This window comes from Pristis pectinata, chromosome 5 (assembly GCF_009764475.1).
Source record: "Pristis pectinata isolate sPriPec2 chromosome 5, sPriPec2.1.pri, whole genome shotgun sequence".
Classification (NCBI taxonomy): domain Eukaryota; kingdom Metazoa; phylum Chordata; class Chondrichthyes; order Rhinopristiformes; family Pristidae; genus Pristis; species Pristis pectinata.
The window spans coordinates 28,104,300-28,118,612 of NC_067409.1; the positions used below are offsets into that span (position 1 = coordinate 28,104,300).

General features: G+C 40.9%; 1 protein-coding gene across 9 annotated transcripts in view; it reads left to right on the forward strand.

Moving 5' to 3' along the window:
- mpp7a (MAGUK p55 scaffold protein 7a) overlaps positions 1–14,313 on the forward strand; it is a 359,286-nt gene that overhangs the window by 29,827 nt on the left and 315,146 nt on the right. For 4 of the 9 annotated variants that reach the window (XM_052015628.1, XM_052015630.1, XM_052015637.1 and 1 more), the window contains exon 1: positions 9,417–9,759. The exons of 1 other annotated variant lie outside the window; for it this stretch is intronic. The gene's annotated coding sequence lies outside the window, so the exon portion shown is untranslated. 4 more of the 9 variants (XM_052015629.1, XM_052015636.1, XM_052015631.1 and 1 more) reach the window with 3 other exon arrangements.

The window sequence follows — 14,313 nt, forward strand, 5'->3', positions numbered from 1 at the left end:
TCCAAAATTGGCTTGGTGATCGAAGGCAGAAGGTGATGGTTAAGGGATTTTGTGATTAGAAGCCTGTGACTTCTAATCACAAAATCCCTTAACAGAAGCCTGTGGTATAATGTGGGTATTGATGCTGGGACCACTGATGTTTGTTATAGACACCAACAATCTAGATCTGACTGTAGGAACAATGATGAGTAAGTTAGCAATGGACAAAAAAATTGGTGGTGTTGTTGCTAGTGATGGGGGAAGTCTTAGGTTCAGGACGATGTTGATCAATTGGTAGGATAAGCAGCAGTGATGCAGGGTCTCAACCCGAAACATGACTATCCCTTTTCCTCCACAGATGCTTCTCGGCCCACTGAGTTCCTCCAGCAGATTGTTTTTTTGCTCCAAATTTCAGCACCTGTAGTCTCTCTTGTGTCTCCAGGTTCTATATGTATGCTTACAGTCTCCAGTAGCACCTTGCCACCACCCACACACTCAAATCAATCCAACTTTGTTTTCAATTTGTCATACTTTGTCCAACATCCAATATTGGGTGAGTAGGAATTTACTCCAAGTTATTAAGATGAATAAAGCCAGCGTCTTCACAAAAATTCAAAACTGGAGACATGGGAATGCTAATACCAATAGAAAGGAAATAATATTGATGTAAAGTGGGCATAATTTAACTTTAGGCTATACAGGACACAGTACTTCTGGGTTATATCACTCGTAGGGGACGAAATGAAAAGAGGTGGTGGGTAACTGTGTCAGTGAAGGAATTCATTCTATCTACAGCAAAATGCATTTTGTCATTCTACTTACTGCACTTGGTGGTGAAATGTTAACTCTGCTTCTTTTTCCACAGATGCTGCCTGATCTGCTGAGTGTTTCCAGCATTTTTTCTTTCTATTTCTGTTAAGACACTATCCAGATTGGTACATGAGAAGAGAAATGATCTACATTCTGGCATGTACTTCATCTAAGATTTGCAGTTATGAAATAAAGGCATTTATGAGTTCTCAAAGAAAGAGTTGCAACATTAATATTTTTCTCTGCAGCTGTTATCTGACACTCGAGTTGAAATCTGTATTTCATGTGCAAGTTTATTGGCAGCTGGTTGTATTCATCTGTAAAAATTATGTTCTTTTATCTAAAATAGAACTGAATTATATGGATTTTAATTTGGAAACTGGAATGAGGGCCATGCATGTGATTCAAGTGGGCAATGCTTTTGAGAACACATTCAGACTGAATTCTGGTGCAGTGTATTTCTTATCCAGCAATGAGAAAAGTAATTGCCCGAATATATTTTGGGGAAATGAAGAGAAAAAAATAAATGAACTAAAAAAAATAGAGAATATTTGACCAAAATTGACCTCAACATAAAAACATAAAATGTTGTGAACATTTAGTTGGTCAGGTAGTGCCTTTGGCAAAAAGAGTGCACAGATGATTGACTGCAGTGGTTCCAAAGGTGCCACATTGCCTCATATGGGTTAATTCCATGATTTATGACTATACCTTAGATTACACAGGATATATGGCACAGAAATGGGCCACTTTGCTTAACCAGTACATGCTGACATTTATGCTCCACTTGAGTTTTGTTCTATCTTTACTAAGCTAAATCCATCAGAGTAAACTTTATTCCTCATATTCTTGTCTTGCTTCCTCTTAAATGCCTTCATTCTATTCACTTCACCCACTTCCTGTTCTACATTCTCACCACTCTAGGTAAAGAAGTTTGGTTGAAAGCCTCTGGTCATGCTCTGCCCCTTAAGTGATAATATTCTCTCTGCATCTACTTTATCAAAGTCTTTCATCTTTTAATCTTGGATTGTTTTCTCTGGAGCATCGGAGGCTGAGGGGCAACCAGTTAGAAAATTATGAGAGGCATGGGAATGGTACATAGTCTTTTTCCCAGGGTGGACATGTTAAATACTAGAGAGCATAGCTTTAAGATGAGAGAGGAAAAGTTTAAAGGCGATTTGAGGCAAGTTTTTTTACACCTGAAACACGTTGCCAGGGGAGGTGGTGGAAGCAGATATGAGAGCAACATCATTTAAAAAGCAATTAGACAGGCACATGAACTGACAGGGAATGGAGGGATATAGATGTGCAGGCAGATGTGCAGTTTAAATTAGCATCATGGTCAGCACAGACATTGCGTGCCAAAGAGTCTGTTTCTGTGTACTGTTCCATGTGTCATGTAAAGACCTGTCAAATCACTCCTCATCCTACTGTTTCGGGGAGTTAGGAGATCTTTCTTTATCTTTTCCTTATATGCATATCCCCATATTACTGGCATCGTCTTTATAAATCTTCTCTGCAATATCTCGCATGCCTCAGTATCATTTTTATAACAAGACATCTTGCACTATAAGTGTGGTTTAATTAAAGTTCAACACAAACTTCACATAACGTTCCTTCTTTTCAATTCTATCATTGAAGAAATAAACCCTCAGCTTGGTTTGCTCTTTTATGTCCTGTGGAACAAATTTTAGTGACTGGTGTATTTGTATTCTGAGAATCCTTTGTTCCTTCTACACCACCTGGATACTCATGTTCTAAGCAAAGTGACTTACCTGTTCTTCTGAGCAAAGTGAACTGATTCACTGTAATCTGTGTCAAACTTCATTTGTCAATTATTTCTCCATCATACCCTTCAGTGATTTGTTGAGGTCCTCTTCCATATTGACTGTTTCCTCCAATTTGATCTTTAGAAACTGTGTAATTGATCTCTATGTCTAAATTTGTGAATGTTTTTATTTACTCATTTATCAGGAACAGGAGGTCACTGGCAAGGCCAGCATTTATTGCCCATTCTTAATTGCTCTAGATATAGTGGTGAAGAGCTGCCTTCTTAACTGCTACTCTTGTGAAGATACTTCCATAGTGCTATTGGTTTGGGAGTTCCAGGAATTAGTTCCAGTGATGATGAAAGAGTGCTGATATGTTTCCAAGTCAGGATGTTATGTGACTTGGAGGAGGGGCCTGTAAGTGTTGATGTTCCCATTTGCCTGAAGCCCTAGTCCTTTGCGGTGGAAGAGGTTGCATGTTTAAAAGGTGCTGTTCGAGTAGCTGAGGGGTGAAACTGCAAAGCATTTTGTAGATGGTATACACTGCAGCACCTGTGTGCTGGTGGTGGAGGGAATGGATATTCAGAGTGATGGATAACATACCAATCAAGCAAGCTGCATTGTCCTAGGTAGTATCAAGTTTCTTGAGCATTATTGTCGAAGCAAGTGAAGAGTATTTCATTGCAAAACTGACTACTGCCTTGTCGATGGACAAAAGGATGTCATGAGATGAGTCACTGAACACAGTGTACCAAGCTTTCGACCAGCTGCTCAAACAAGCCCTGAAGAATAGAGTGGTGATGGCAACCAAGCCAATATTGGTGATAGACAAAGAAGTTCTCCACCCAGAGTACACACCGTGCCCTTGCCATTTTCACTGCTTCTTCCAAATGTTTCTCCACATGAAGGAGTCCTGATTCATCAACCGAGGGTGAATAAGAGGTGTTATCAAGAGAAGTTCAAGTTTATTATCATAGACATGCATACAAAGTATAAATAAATGCCATGAAAATTAGCTTTTTGCAGCAGCAGCACAGTACTTTACAAACATGATAAACATATTACTGTAAACTTAACATAAATTATACATAAACGACAAAATAAACATAACGACATTAGCGCAAGTTGAGGGAGTGTGAGAGAAATATAGACTAAGGTAGGCGTTTCAGGTTGGTTCGAGAACCTGATGGCAGTGGGGAAGAAGTGGTTGTTGAACCTTGAGGTGTGGGTATTCCAGGCTCCTGTACCTCCTGCTTGATGGCAGCATCGAGAAGAGGGCATGGCCTGGATGGTGGGGGTTCCTGATGATGGATGTTGCCTTCCTGAGACATTGCCTCATGTAGATGTCCTCGATGGTGGGGAGAGCTGTACCTGTGATGGAACTGGCTGAGTCTACAACTCTCTGTAGCCTCTTGAATTCCTATGCAATGGAGTTTCCATTCCAGGCTATGATGTAACGAGTCAGAATGCTTTCCACTGTACATCCGTAGAAGTTTGTCAGCATCTTCGATGACATGCTGAATCTCCTTAGAATTCTAGAAAAGTAGAGATGCTGGTGTGCCTTCTTCATGGTTGCATCTATGTGCCGGGCCCATGGTAGGTCCTCTGAGATGTTGATACCCAGGAACTTGAAACTGTTCACCCTTTCCACCGCAGACCCTTCAATGAGGGCTGGTGCATGTTTGACTGACTTCCCTTTCCTGAAGTCCATAATAAGTTCCTGGTTTTGCTGACATTGAGAGCAAGGTTGTTGATACGACACCACTCAACCGGCTGACATCTCACTCCTGTATGCTGCCTCATCACCAACCATGATTCTCCAACAATAGTGGTCATCAGTGAATTGGTTATAGATGGCTTTTGAGCCATGCTTAGCCACATAGTCATAGGCATAGAAAGAGTAGAGGGGAGGGCTAAGCACGCAGCCTTGAGGTACGTCTGTGTTGATGGTCAGAGAGGAGGAAATAAGATTTTGCACTCATTGTGGTTTCCCACTGAGGAAGTCAAGGATCCAATTGCAGAGGGAGGTACAGAGGCCCAGATCTTGGAACTTTATAAGTTTTGGGAGGATGATGGTGTTGAACGCCAAGTTGTAGTCAATGAAGAACAGACTGATGTATGTGTACAGGTGGTCCAGAGCAGAGAGGACAGCCAGTGAGATAACGTCTGCTGTAGACATATTGTGGTGATAGCCGAATTGAAGTGGGTTACTGAGGCAGGAGTTGATTCGAGCCATAACCAACCTCTCAAAACATTTCATTATGATGGGTGTGTGCTAACGGATAGTAGTGGTTGAGGCAAGTCATTTTGCTCTTCTTGGACACCAGTATAATCAATGCCACCTTGAAGCACGTGGGACCCTCAGAGCACAGAAGCAAGAGGTTGAAGAGGTCCCTGAGCACTCCAGCCAGTTGGTCAGCGCAGGTTTTTAGCACTTGACCAGGTATGCCATCAGGTCCTGATCCCTTTCAAGGGCTCGCCCTCCCGAAGGACATTCAGATGTCAGCCTCCAAGACTGAGATCCTTACCCATGTTTGATCAGATAATATGAGCCATCATTGGATCTGGAACCAATGTTGAGGACTCCCAGGGCTCCTCCCTCCCACCTGTATACCATTGTAATTGTTAAGGTACAATTCAGCAGCTTGCTTTGTGATTTCAGAGGTCAACTAAGAGTCAACCGAAGTGATGAATTTGGAGTAATGATGGTAGATTTCATCCTCTGGAGGGTGTTACTGAACTTGCTCAGTTTTCATGATACCCTGGTGGTTTTATGGTCATCATTATCAGCACCAATTTATTTTCTTTAAATTCTAGATCGTTAACAATGCCCACAGCTGCCATGGTGGGGTTTCAAGTCAGTCTCTGAGTTGTTAATACTGGTCTGGCAATTTAACTGCTGTGTCTTCACTGTGCCTATAAATTCTAAATTGTGAATATCAGTTTTCCCAGTCCTGATCCCTGTGAAACACCACTACCCACTTTTATCCATTGTGAATAGCTTCAATTACTTCCAACTCTCTGCTTTCTATTTTGAAGCCAGCTAGCAATCTCTGCTTGTTCCTTCACTCTACATTTTTTGACTTTATTCAATCGTCTAATATGGAGTACCTTATCAATGACTTTGTGAAAATCTAGGTAGAGTATATCAACTGCTGAAGGATTCTTTACCCTCTCCGTTCACTCTTGAAAAAAATATATGGTTGGCCAAGCATTTCCTTTATGAAATCCACGTTAATTATTCATTATTATACTTTTCTAGCTTTCTTCTATTTCTCCTTTGATAAAGATGCCATTATTTTCCACAAACTGCTCTGTAAATTCCTGGACAGGTTCAGTCGCCGCCTTAAATATTTGTATTAGGTTAGCTATCTGCCAGCCCTCTGGAACAACATCTTTTTAAAATTATTAAATAAGATAACATAAAATATCTTTATTAGTTACATGTACATCAAAACACACAGTGTTCGATGTGGTGAGTTCCTCTCCGAGTCAGAGACCTGGGGTCTTCTTCTGCAGTTGTTGGTCTCCGGAGTTATTGCTGTCGATCATCTCATGAGGCATCTTTTTATACATTTCTTTGTAAACTTTTCAGACATGGCTTTGATTTCATAGCCTATTATATGGCTAAAGTCGACTTCTTTTCCATACATGTACTTGTTGTTTCAAACTTTCAATTTTTTGCTGGTTCTCACAATCACCCGAGCCACCTGGTCCACAGTTATCAAAGTTTAGACTTGCACAATACTGTCCCTGGTACACAATATCTCAAAATTGTCTACGTCTCTCGTTATCAGGAATAGTGGGGGTGGAAACACAGCACCGTAAAATTGTCTCAAGTGGAAAATTACTGCAGCTACATTCCCACACTGACATTAACCAAATGTTCAAATGTCAGCATTGCCCGACTTCGCATCGTCCCTTTGGCTTTATACTGACCAGGTCTCTTCTGTTGTTTTCAATTTTTCCATTTAACTCTTTCTCCTCGACTGTCTACACCATCTGTTTTATCTCCTTGATAAATCATTATTTTGTTTCAGTGTTTAATATTTCTGCCCCTCCATAACATTACATGTCATATTGTCCTGTCCACCCTGAATGGCTTTGTTTCCATCCCAACTATTCTTTTACTCAAGTGTCTGTAAAATACCATTTGCCTTATGTTTCTTAACAATTTAATTTCATATTTGCACTCTGCTTTCCTTTTTTTTTACTTCTCTCCTAATCCCTTCATACTCAGTTTCAGAATAAGTATGTCCTCAAGTGAACAGCACATTAACTTCTGCTTTGCTGCTGACAACATCATTTTCAAGGGACATGTGTATCTGCTTTGGATGCTGGTAACCAACACGGAGACTGCTGACAGCTGTACATATACAACAGCATAGCTTTCTGTCCTCTATAGTTCTATTTAGAGTGGAGAAGGTAAAAGGAAGATTTTACAAAAATGTTAAAAATGAAGTTCTCTGAAAGAATCAAGAATAAATTGTCTCCAGTGGCAGATCAGTAACCCGAGGATATGGATTTAAACTATTTAGCTAAGGAATCAGAAGCAAAACAAGGAGAAATATTGTTTTATTCAGTTGTAATAATATGAAATACAGTGCTTAAAAGTGCATCTGGATCTGGATCCACTATAATGTTAACTTCTGAGAGGGAACCGCTTAAACACTTGAAGGGGTAAAAAGTAGTAGGATGACTAGGATGGGGTGGGGTGGGGTTGAAGTTGGGATTAATTAGTTAACTTTCAAAGATTAGTTAACATCAAAGTATGATGTTCTAATTAACCTTCTTTGATGTTATCATGAGATAGGACCCACCCACGTTGTTCACTGTAATATCAGAAGGTGCAATATTGTTCATTGGCGACATTGTGAATAATGAGTGCACTCTATTGCCAACATCAAACTTCCTATTTTATGTCAAGCTGCAACCCTTTATGTTGTATTCAATGACCAAGTGTATTGAAAGTGCAGAGGTGGTTTAGTACAGATGATTTCATCTGCCAAGAGATGGTTACCCATGGGAAGAAAATCCATTGTCAGCTATACACTAGCATATAGAAACATAGAACAGTACAGCAGGGTACGGGCCCTTTGGCCCACGATGTTGTGACGACCTACATAAACCTACTCCACGATCAATCTGATCCTTCCCTCCAACACAGCCCATAACCCTCCATGTGCTGCAGCAAAACCATAACTTTCAATCCAGAAAAATGTAGGGATGAAAAATCAATTAGGAACAATAAATTCCATATGTTATATTTTCATACAACATTGAAAGAGGCAATTCAGCCCACTGAGTTGATGGTGGCTCTCAGGACAATTCCACTTCACCACTTACTTCCCTCTATCTCTTCTCTCACATACTGATCATCACCACCCTGATTCTCCTACCACCCTCCTACATTTGGGCCAATTTATATTAGCCAATTAACCTACAAACCACATGCCTTTGAGATGTCAGAAGAAATCAGAGCACGTGGGGAAATCCAGGCATTCACAGCGAGAATAAAAAAACTCCAGGCAGACAGCACCAGAGGTCAGCATTGAAACCGGATCACTGGAGCTGTGAGCAGCACAATCTGCTCTGCTACTGTGTCACTTCCAAGTAGGAGTCATACAGATACAAGAAGAACCTTTCATCGAGATCTTTCATCCGGACTAGGGTCCCGACTCGAAAGGTCGACAGTCCATTTCCCTCTGCAGAGGCTGCCTGACCCGCTGAGTTCCTCCGGCAATCTGTTTTGCTTTTCACTCCAGATTCCAGTATCTGCAGTCTCTTGTGTCTCTAGGTTTTAAGAAGTTTCCTAAACGAGGAAAGAGATGTCGATTCAGGGAGTGAATTCGAGGGCTTAGGTGTTGGAGACATGGCTGACATCGGTGGAGGTGTGACATATGAGAACGATCCAACGGTCAGTATTGAGTAATACATATAATTTAATAGATTACAGGGATGGACAATTACAAATTAGAGTAGATAAGGCAAAAATTTGATAGCATGAGTGTGTATTTTTAATTAATCAGGAGCCGACGTAAGTCAGCAAGCACAGCCAACATCAAACTGACACTGAGTAGGATGGAGGAGGTGATCAGGGAATGAGTTGGAACAGTCACAGAGTTGACAATTATGTCGACGCCGGTTCAGCAGCGAAAGAGCTGAAACAAAGATAGTCTCAGGCAATATTTTAACAGTGTTGGTGATGGTACGAAAATATGGTTCAGTGCTTATCCCAGGGTCAAGTATGATAATGTGAACACCATGTTTCAGTTTCACTCAGTTGCTAGGTTGAGGAATAGAGTTAATTGTTTGGGAACGAAGTTCCAAACAGAAGCTAAAGACCAACAGGGTTGGAATTCATTAATTGTTTTGGACCAGCAGAAAACCTTAATTTGCCCGTTTTAATCTAACAATCGTAAACATCGATAATAGAGAAGGGAAACAAACCGCTGATTAGTGCTCTGAAATGGGATGTCACCTTGGAAACGAGTGATTTTAAAACCTTGCTAAATCGACACCTCAGGGTCTCGAATCTGAACCGTCGACCGCGAAGGTTGTCGCTCCACCCTTGCTACCTGAGTGACGAAGTATTTTCAGCACCGTGTGTTATTGTTTTCACACTGCCAGGAGGGGCCGTGTTATCTGACACATTTTTGGCCCGAATGGACAGATTACCTTCCTGCTTCACTTGCCAAGGTGAGTGACAGCTCCGCGGCGTGACGTTATTGGTTGCCCGGCGACGCGCCGGCCGATTGGCCGTCAGTCGCCGCGTGACGTCATCGCCCCTCACGCCGGCGAGGGCCCAGTGCGCAGGCGCGTCAGCGAGCGAATCGGGACGAGAGGTGGGTGGCCCGGGGCAAGTGGTAGGGGACGGTTCGCTTCGCTTCGCTTCGTCGCGTCGATTTCATTCCCGGGGGAGGGCGGAACACTACACGACGTGACACGACACGACGATCCAGCGAGTGTGTAAGCCTGCAAGCCTTTACACCCGGAGTGGTGTGAGCCAGTGCAGCAGCCCTACCGTCGGTCCGGCTCTCCTGCGCGCACACGCTGCAGAAGGAGTGGCAGTTGGGGGCAGCCGTTGTTGTTTTACACTCTCCTCCCTTCCCTCTCTTTTAATTTGTTAGATTTCGAGGCGAAATGAGCGCACCGCCAAGCTTTTCTCTTCGGATGTAACCTCCTCTAAGGCGGTTCAGAGGTAATTATCCTTCTAAACAAATCTGACCAAAGATTACCCTTTTATTTTGCGATGCGTCTTCATTTCCAGGGGGGCGAATGACCTGCGAGACTCTGGAATAATCTTTGGTCGAGGTGGTCATTGTAAAGTTAATTCTAGATATTCGCAAATCGCCTGTGTTTTAGTGAACAGTCATTTTTGTATGTCGAAGGCAGTAAAAAAGGCTAGTACGGCTCTGAAATGATTTCGCACCATTTTAAAGGGGTGGAGGCGATGCGGGGAGCTTTCTCAAATGTTTTGGACGTTGCAAAAGGCAGGGGGACGTGCAACAGCAGGATTACAACAAGCAAAGGTTTAGTTGGATCGCATACATTCTGGTTAAGTAGTGACATGTCTGATGTCTTGCATCTCTTAACACTTATATGAATGTTTGATGACAAATTGTCAAGATACAAAAATGTAAATTGAGTAAATCATTGATACATTGAGCCCTGGATTCCTTCCTAGCACTAATTTTATGCCTTTCCCCAACTGTTGTCTCAGGCCAAATTGGACTGTAATCGGACTGTTTCTAAACCTTCATCATACCCTATGTTTTAAGTTTTGTATTACCTGACTCGACCTCTACCAAAGCCCATTTATTGTTAACTTCCACATTCCACCTTCCTCAGCTTCTGCTTAGCTGTTACTTGGGTAGTTTTCTGAGCTCATTAACTTGTTCTATTAAAATTCCTCCCAGTATCCTAAACTACCCTGTTTTATTCATCCATCATATTTGTGCTCCTTGTCTGGCATTGTTTCATTTTAAAAACCTAAACCTAATATTCAAATCTGTCTATGACTTTGCCACTCTCTTTGTATCTTCCACCAGTCCTTCAGCTTCTTGGACTCTTTCATTCTTTTAACTCCAGCCTTTTTTTTGGTATGGTCAGTCCTTAATCATTTGCTGCCTTTGTTTCAATATCATTCCTTCAGCCCTGTAAATATGAGATCTGGCATTACCTTCCTAAACTTGCTTTTCTACCTCCTTTAAAATCATCCATAAAACTGAATTGGATTAAGCTCTGAATTAGCACTTCTAATCTTTTGGCTCCCTGATGACAATTGTATGAACTACTTTTGGACAGCTTCCAATGTTAAAGGCACTGTATGCATTCAAGTTGTTATACCAAATCACTTTCATAATAGAGTTCTAAGTGAACATTGTAAGTTGGTACATTTTCAGTTTGTAAGTTAAGCAATTTAAAAAAATTCTGATGGCTAGCTGTAAAACAAGGTTGTACGATTAAATTAATGTGCACAGTGAGATGAGGCTTTACATATGAAAAAACTTTAAAATAACATTTATTGTTCAAAAGACAGCATCTTGTGTAATTATTATAGGTTAAGTAGCATCTCTCATGTTGCGATTTATCTCTTTCCATGTTGAGGAACTAAGTCTGAATCTTGTGTGACAAAAGTTTCTTGTGATCATCCTTCTGTGATTTTCTTGAAGTGCACTGGGATATTTCTTACATTGAAGTATTAAAAAATGAATACTTATTGAAATGTGTTTGTTTATTCAGAATCAGATTTATTATCACTGACTTTGTGAAATTTGTTGTTTTGTGGTAGTACAGTGTAAAAGAATAAAATTACTATGAATTTGAAAAAATAAATCGTGCTGGTGCTCTGACCACTTTAATCTTGTCTGTTGCAAATGGACTCTAGCATTTTGAGTGAGGTTTATTCATAAAGTGATTCTGAACTCTTGTTTTGTAATCTGTTTGGGTAAAGTTTTTACAGATTAACTTTTTTTGTAGTTTTAATTTTCATACACTTTAAATTTGTGTGAGATACATGGTTGGAATGCAAGTTGAACAGCAATCATCTGCTATTTCAAGAACAATTCTGAAATCCTAAGAAAATGTTTGAGAAACTGAACAAGTTTTGGTTGCCATTAGTCTAGACAAGTAGCATTGTTTCCAGTTAATTGTTCTTAAATAACTTCATGGGTGAATAGGGGGAGTGGTCATTGGCATGGTAACAATGGTAATTCCATGTGGCATCAGCCTTGCCCATGATTTCTAGAATATTTTTCTGGATTGAAATTTATTGTAGTGAAGATGATCTTGCAATGCTTCAGTACTTTTTAAAAGAAAATTGACGTAATCGAATCACTGACAGGATCACTTCAGAGAGCAATACTTCTTTGACAGTCCTTTGAAGTTGAAGATCATTTGCTTGTTAGTTCTGTGCCTGATGAAATCAAGGATCTGCATACAGTACCTTCTCTTATTTCAAAAATAAACTTTATTCATAAAAAATATACAAAAGAAGAAACGGGGCAAAACTTTTACATTCATCGTTATTACATTTTGTAGTGTTAATTTACTTTTTTTAAAGCCCTAGCACCATTGCCACTATGTGGCCCCCTGGGGTGATACACCCCTTTTATTGTTTGAGGGGCTTCCCCACCTGACTCAGCCCCTCCCATGTCCTGTAGTGGAAGGAGCCTCGACTGCAGTCTTTCTCCATAGAGCCTTTACATTGGCTGCACCAAGCTTCAGTGCATCGCTCAGCATGTACTCCTGCAGCCTGGAATGTGCCAGTTGGCAGCATTCCCTTACGGACATCTCGCTGTGCTGGAAGACCAACAAGTTTCGGGCAGACTAAAGGGCATCTTTCACTGAGTTGATGCCCTTCCAGCAGCGCTTGATGTCTGTCTCGGTGTGTGCCCCTGGGAACAGCCCATTGATCAGAGAGTCCTCTGTTATGCAGCTGCTTGGGATGAACCAAAATAAAGACCCTTGTATCCTTCTCCACATCCTCTTAGAGGTTAGTGACCTGGGTTCTAGAGTGCGAGGGTGGAGGGGACGTAGTTATTGAACAGTTTCCCATTTGTTCTGTGAATTATGCCCACTCCAGTGGGTAATTTGTAGGACAAAAGGTACTGCTGTGAGGGAGATTGTGAAGGTTGATGCAGCTTTGCTTGACCCCATTAATCTTCAGTGTGATTTTTTTTTATTTTAGTATATGACCATAATTTCCAATTGAACTAAAGTGTGAAGGCATGGGGCATGAATTGGCTATGGTATATTGACAGAAATCTTAAGAGGTATGATAGTAAATAAGCAGCAGTGAACTTTTACAGAGTGAATACATCTTTTAAAAATACCTTTTTTTGGGGGGGTGGGTGGAGAAAGGTTTTAATCTTGCTAAAGAAGCAGTAAACCTGAGGATTAGAAAAAAAAATGGGAATTCAGTAAGGGAGGACAAAAGCAATGATAAGGAAATGGAAAGTAGAATATGAGAATACATTTGGAAGAAACATAAAAGCAGGCTAAAAAAAATTAGAAATGGTAAGAGACCACAAGATGTTCATACTCATAGGGACAGTGGTGATGCTACCTCCCAGCTCCTGGTCCAGTCCTGACCTCCATTTTTGTCTGTATTGAGTTTGCATGTTCTCCTAATGGCTGCATGGGTTTCCTTGGGATGCTTGGGTTTCTTCCCACATCCCAAAGACGTGTAGGTCGGGAGGTTAACTGGCAACTGTAAACTGCCCCTAGTGTATTGGTGAGTGCTGGAATCTCTGAACCGTTGAATTGGCATGTGGGGAAAAGAAAATGGAATTGGTGTTGGATTAGTGGGAGTGAATACTTGATTGTCAAAGTGGATTTGGTTGCCTGAAGAGCTTGTTTCTGTGCTCTGTGGCCTGGTGACTCAGATGCTCTTGTATACAAATCACTAAAAGTTAATGAAAATTTTTTTTTACAAAGCAGAAATCTAATATTAAAAACAGTGCTGAAAACACTTGAAAGAGAGTTAACATTTTAAGTCAGTCTAGTGTATTTTCACTGCACTCTTAATGGAACTCTTCACCCAAAGGCACTTACTTTTAAGTTGATATTGTGCAGTAAAAGTGCTCTGAGGAGGAAGACCAGTCACAAGTTTTGTGAATGACAGAGCAAACACAAGGCTCTTGAATTCTGTGCAGGTACCTTCACCAAAAGGTCTGTACTGTTCCAGGATGCTTCACCATCAACTTCTAAAGAACAGTTATTAATGGACAACAAATAACCTTGCCAGAATCACCTACTTCCCATAAAGGTCTGAACTGAGCTTCAACCCAAAATGTTGACTGTTTATTTCCCTTCATAAATGCTGCTTGACCTGCTGAGTTCCTCCAGCATTTTGTGTGTTGTTCCCATTATTCAAGTTCCTATCTAACCATGATTTGATAAAAGTTGATACTTAAAATGGTAGGTTGCTACCATTTGCAACGATCTGACTTGTTCATCTTGAGTACCTTTTGTGGAAAGGGACCTGCCATCCTTATCTAGACTACCCTTAATGTAAGACATAAGAAGTAAGAGGAATAGGCTCCCCATCCTTGGAATCGGTTCTGCCAGCTTTTACTTCAACAATATTTTTCTGCACTATCCCCATATCCTTTGATTTCCTTAATATCCAAAAATCTCTTGATCTTTCTTTCAAGTATTCAATGTCTGAATGTCCACAGCAGCCCAAAACCCCCCTCAGCCCTTGTGGAGAATTCCAAAGATTCTCCATCTTCTGTGTGATGAGGTTTTT